At 48.9% G+C, this 5,707-nt stretch overlaps 1 long non-coding RNA gene across 2 annotated transcripts in view; it reads right to left on the reverse strand.

Annotated features, from left to right (window-relative positions):
- The window catches only part of LOC109395588 (uncharacterized), a 13,696-nt gene extending 8,237 nt beyond the window's left edge, over positions 1–5,459 (reverse strand). The window contains exons 1-3 of one of the 2 annotated variants that reach the window (XR_002126690.1): positions 5,337–5,459; positions 4,395–4,578; positions 3,617–3,821 (exon numbers count right to left, since the gene is read on the reverse strand). This is a non-coding gene — a long non-coding RNA (uncharacterized LOC109395588). Of the gene's footprint in view, positions 1–3,616; positions 3,822–4,394; positions 4,579–4,958 lie in introns of both variants that reach the window. The other variant, XR_002126689.1, reaches the window with a different exon arrangement.
- Between the last annotated feature and the right edge of the window lie 248 nt (positions 5,460–5,707).

The raw sequence follows: 5,707 nt of genomic DNA on the forward strand, positions 1-5,707 counted from the left end.
ATGAAGAAAAAAAGGTGGTAAATAACATCAGGAATTAAAAAGGGATAACTAAAAATAGAACAGAACTCAAACTGTAAGAAAAAACTATTAAAGTTGTCATTAAATTAGAAAAATGAGAATATGTAAAATATTAACGTAACCAAATCAATAGTGGATATCTGTCTACCTACCTCCCGAAACTATAGGCCCAATGACCCTGCCACACACGTTCCATCATTCTATACGCAGTGGTCAGCCGCATCTTGGAAGCACGTGATTCCAGGAACATGGGAAGATGTTTTATTCCTGAATCCTCTTTGCTTCGACTGCAGTCCTTCCCCAAGCAGACTTACAGGACTGTCCTCAGCTTCATCTCCTTCACCCACAGGCACCAGAGGCGGAGGCAGCCAGACCCTGGAACACCCAAGCACAGAAATGTGACAAGCAATAGCACTGGCATGAGAGCGCCGAAATCACAAAGCAGACACTTCTGACAATGTTAAAACGAGTCAATCACACAGGTCATCCTGTAAATTTGAATGGTCTGCCCAGTTATGGGGACGCAGCGGTGTTTCTTGGGCAAGCAGCCAAGACAGCTGACTCCCTTCTAGGGCAAGGCCAAGTCAGCCCCTCAAAGTGCACCCTTGCCTAAGACATGGGTCATGCTGAGCATGTGTGACTGGGAGAATGGAGTGGATGGTGACAGAAATGGAAGCTCACAGGGGACCCTGAGTGCAGACAAGACCATGACCGCACCCTTTGGTAACTTGTATTGGAAGCACTGTTGACATGTCTTGGTGAAATTGCCCAGCAAACAGAAGAGTGATTCGTGAATGAGAAGATGGTCTTGGAATTGCAGTGGGGGACCTGCATCAGGACAGCACTGGAGCCGGAAGTGACAGCCCATGCATCGATTTTGTTGAAAGAGGAGCTTATGAATATTTACGTTAGTCATTCAAGTGTGCTGTGATATAAACCATGTGTCACTGAGGTTGAGGGGATTGATAGAGGACATGATGTCACTGTGGGAGCGGCCTTGTGGAGACAAGGGACGTCCCTCGTCTTCTGCTCATGCTCACAAAGCCCCTAATCTGTGAACCCCCCATTCCTGTCCTGACCCTGCCATGGGCACCAGACTCCTCTGCTGGGTGACCCTCTGTCTCCTGGGGACAGGTGAGTGCTCAGAACACCAAGCAGTTTCTGTGTGTGTGTGTGTGTGAGAGAGAGAGAGAGAGAGAGAGAGAAATGATGATTACAATTGTTTTTCTCATTCTATTCCCACCTTCTGTCTTCACAGGTCACACAGATGTTGAAGTCTCCCAGTCCCCCAGGCACAGGGTCACAGAGAAGGGCCAGAATGTATCTCTCAGCTGTGAACCAATTTCCGGTCATGTTGGCCTTTACTGGTACCGACAGACCCTGGGGCAGGGCCTGGAGTTTTTTATTGCCTTCCAAAACAAGGAAGCCGTGGACACATCAGGGATGCCTGATGATCGGTTCTCTGCTGAGAGGACAGAGGGGACAGAGGGGTCATCCTCCACTCTGAACATCCGGCATGCAGAGCAGAGGGACTCGGCCGTGTATCTCTGTGCCAGCAGCTTAGCCACAGCGTGGCACTGTCACCTCCTTCCTGCTCACAAACCTCATACTTCTCTCTCCTTGCGGCTCCTAGAGACCCTAAATGGGTCATTCATTGCTCTACATTCCGCAGCGGAAAGAAGTAGATTTGGACATGAGCTGTCCTTGGGTAGAAAGAGGCCGTCTTAACTCCTGAAATACTGTGACTGTAATCTTTGGTGGATGGAAACAATTATGGCTCATTGGGTTCTAGGAGTCCCAGAGTCAGCTCCGAGCTCCCAGGCCATGATTGTGCATCCTGGACACGAACAGTCTCCGCGGGACTCCAGGGCTACTGCCCCCTCACACAGCTTTGGTTCTGAGTCACGAGCAGCGCCTCCTCCTCTGTCCTTGTTGTCGGCATCTGGAGAGTTTGTGACGACCTCCTCTGGCGTATTCTTTCTGTACAGTCTCCTCTAGCCCTGTCCCACTGGAAGCTTTCTGCAGTATGTTATCAAGCCTGTCTTCCTGTTTGAAGTAATGTCTTCACTGCCTTTGTGTCTATTAACTGATAAACGCAATACTGATAGCAAGACTTCATTTCCTCTGTCTAGTTGAAGCAACCCCTTTTCTTTGTTTTGTTTTCATTTTCCCACTGCTCCATCCTGAGGGTTAGACTCAAGCCTAGTTGCACAGCTTCTCCAGTTTCATCTTGATTCCATGAGTAAATCTGACTTCTAGAGACTGTTTTATTTGGTGCCCTGGCCTTTGGATTTGAAAGAATTCCCCTGAATTCTTTAACTCAAGAAGATGGGGTATTTTCTTGGTAATAATGCACCTATTCCTTTTTGTTTGTCTGCTATATTGTTTGTTCTATTTGTTATAAACAATTATATTAGAAGTAACATCTTTTACCTGTCTCTGGGTGCAGCCGCAGTTCGTATTATATCTAAAGCCCTGGGCACCGGGGTTGGGATTATGGATTATGGATTATGGTTTCCAGGAGTCCTAAGAGATAACCGGATGCTCCAAAACTGGGATTGGATGTCACAGACGCAGCCATGATAGAGCTGCCCTGAGCCTTGCACAGCTGGAAAGGGGAGTGACAGTCCCTCCAAATCCACTTATCAGAGATTGTGNTATGGTTATAAAACTACTTGAAACCAGGCAAGATCATGTCAGGAAAAAGTCTATCTGGAGACAGATGGTTTGTGAACATGACCATCAAAAGGCCTTTGCAGGTTGTAGAAGCTGTTTGCATAAAATTTATTTACTCATTTTCACTCATATCTTTTCTCATTCTCTCAAATTATTTTATAATTATATTTTGATAACCATTTCTCCTCTCTGAGGAAATTATTCTGAGTTCCCATCAGATGCACACATAGCCTGGCTTCATGTTGATACACTGTGTGCTGGGGCTGAGCAGACCTCCAGGAACAGCGACTTCACTGAGAGATCACTTTACATCCGGAAAAGAGTTCCCTTCACCTTGACCCCAAGTGTCCAACCCACAAAACACAGTCTTTAGGTGGAAAATCCCCCTTCTGTTGTGGCCTTGCCTGGGCACCGGTGTCCTGTGCTGTGTGTCCTCTGGTCTCCTGGACCAGAGAAGTCCTGGGCACAGACGTGGAACCCACTTGTGGGCTGGTCAGGTCCCAGCTCAAGGTGTGTTACTGTGGTTCCCACATCAGGCTCCTCCTCTGGTTCTGACTTTAGATTCTGTATCCTTCTCTCCCAGGCCCAGCGATGCCAAGTCACCCATCCCCGAGACACAAGGCTGTGCTAAAGGGGAACCAGTCCATCGGGAGGGGACCACAGATGTGAAACAGGAAATCATATTCTTGAGACCGGCTACATAATTTGCAGGGTCTATGGTCCCAACATTAAGAATGTGAGCATCATGACAGCAGAGCACTGAAGCAAGTATGGGGTCTCTAAGCGTGGGATTGTGTGCAGATTAGATACAGGTTTCCCAAGCACCATTCTGTTGATTATTCAATTAATGTCAGTGATTCTTCCCAAGGAGACATTCCCCCATGGAATAGATGTCTCCAAAAAAAGAACATTTTTCACTCACCCTGGACTCAGCCCCTTCTCAAGTCCCTCTGTCATCCTCAGTGCCAGCAGGCCTCCTGCAGCGCTGAGCAGTAGTCCTCTTGCCACAGAGAAAGGTCAGGCACCGGCGTGAGGCAAGCTGCTTGCTGCTGTCTTACTCCAAGCACGGGAAGCCAGTGACCGGGGGCATACAAAGGTGCTCTGGCTACGTTGGGCAGGTGTCCCACCTGTTCGTGAATTGACAAGAAGCAGAGCAGAATGACCCCTCATGTGGTGACGAGCCTGCTGCCCCTGAGGTGTGGCAACCAGAGAGCAGGGGAGCATTGTGGATGGGGGGATGTTCATACAGTGGCGACCACTGAGCAAAGTAGAAAAGGATCCTTGAAGGGCTGTTTGGGACCCATGAGTCATACAAGGCACCAGAAAGCCATCAGGATTTCCCCTAAGATTCAGAAGTACAGAAATATGTAGATACACAAAACCAGAATCCTAATGAAGGTTTCTATCACAGGAATCAAATATACCTAAAGTCACACATTCTTTACAAAAAGGTTAAGGACGGCCTGTAAGACTTGTGTCACGTCAGACAAAAGCGTTCTTCCCATTCTGAGCTGCTCGTTTGTACATTTTTGATTTGGCCTTCTGGGGGAAGGGGCGTGGTCCCTTGTGACAGGCTGGCTCTGGGGTCCAGGCAGTGAGAGTGACATCACAGGGTTGCTCCCTGGAGAGCCACATCCCCCTTTCATCAACACACAGACCCAGACAACCCGTGTCTGCCCTGCCCTGCCATGAGTGCTGACCTCCTGTGCTGTGTGGCCTTTTGTCTCCTGCAGGCAGGTAGGTGAGACCTGGGCAGGGGCCCTTCTATGAGAATGTCCAGGTCCCAGCACTAAGCCTTTCCGTGGTGGCTGCAGGATCAGCTTCTTCTCCTTCTTCACAGGTTTGGTGAATGCTGGTGTCACTCAGACCCCAAAATTCCGGATCCTGAAAACAAGACAGAAAGTGACACTGACATGTGTCCAGGATATGGACCATAACTGCATGTACTGGTATCGACAGGACCCGGGCCATGGGCTGAGGCTGATCTATTACTCAGTCAGTACTAGTATCAACAAAGGAGATGTCCCCGATGGGTACAGTGTCTCCAGATCAAACACAGAGAACTTCCCCCTCACGCTGGAGTCAGCTACCCCCTCCCAGACATCTGTGTACTTCTGTGCCAGCAGTGACTCCACAGCGCTGCACGGCCGCCTCCTCTCTGCACAAAAAGGCAGGGGGAGACTCCGCACCCCAGACTCAGCAGAGCCTGTGCAGCCTCAACTCCCACCCTGGGAGCCTTGGAGTCCTGAGTGGCCTGTGCATACAGGGTGAACCTCGGTGTGTGCCAAGGTCCATCTTCAGGGCAGTGTCTGCCTGGCCTGCACTGGTTCCAGGGCCTCGGGTAGCCACGTCTCCACCGATGCTGCCTGTTTGTCCTCTGCAGCTGCCGGTTAGCAGGGAAGGGGCTTCCCCAGCTCTGGCTTTTCTAGTCATTAGCCTGAGTCTGACGCCTCCAGGATGGAAAATCTTTGGTAAATCAGATCCACCTAGATCCCGCTGTCTCTCTCTAAGGTCCTCCCTCAGCCCTCATTCTCATTGGTCTGTGCTCCTGTCCATCTTCCCTGTCCACCCAGGGCAATCACCCCACAAGGCCCTGCTGGTCTCCTCTGCCCACCTCCCTGGCCCCAGTGTGCACAGCTCACCCAGCCGTCTCCCGTTCCAGCCACGCTGCTGGTCCCTCATCTGTGTCATCATGTCCGTTTCTATCTCAGAGGCTAGCTTTTCTTCATGAGACATAAATATGGATGTATAAAAAATATTCCTTCAGCGAGAAAAATTACCATATTAAAATGAGAAATTCACAAATGTACCATTGTGGTGGAATTTTTAACCATAGTTCCTTCGTAAGTAATTGATCAACAGACAGCAAGTTAGTAAAGATACATAACATTTGAATAATGCATTTAATGAGACCAATGTAAGGAAAAAATATTAAATCCTGCACACCCTGGTTAGAAAATATATTCTCTATTACACATTGAACATTTATGCAAAATGAGTGTTGATTGGCTTA

The sequence above is a fragment of the Hipposideros armiger genome, unplaced genomic scaffold (genome assembly GCF_001890085.2).
Source record: "Hipposideros armiger isolate ML-2016 unplaced genomic scaffold, ASM189008v1 scaffold_478, whole genome shotgun sequence".
Taxonomy (NCBI): domain Eukaryota; kingdom Metazoa; phylum Chordata; class Mammalia; order Chiroptera; family Hipposideridae; genus Hipposideros; species Hipposideros armiger.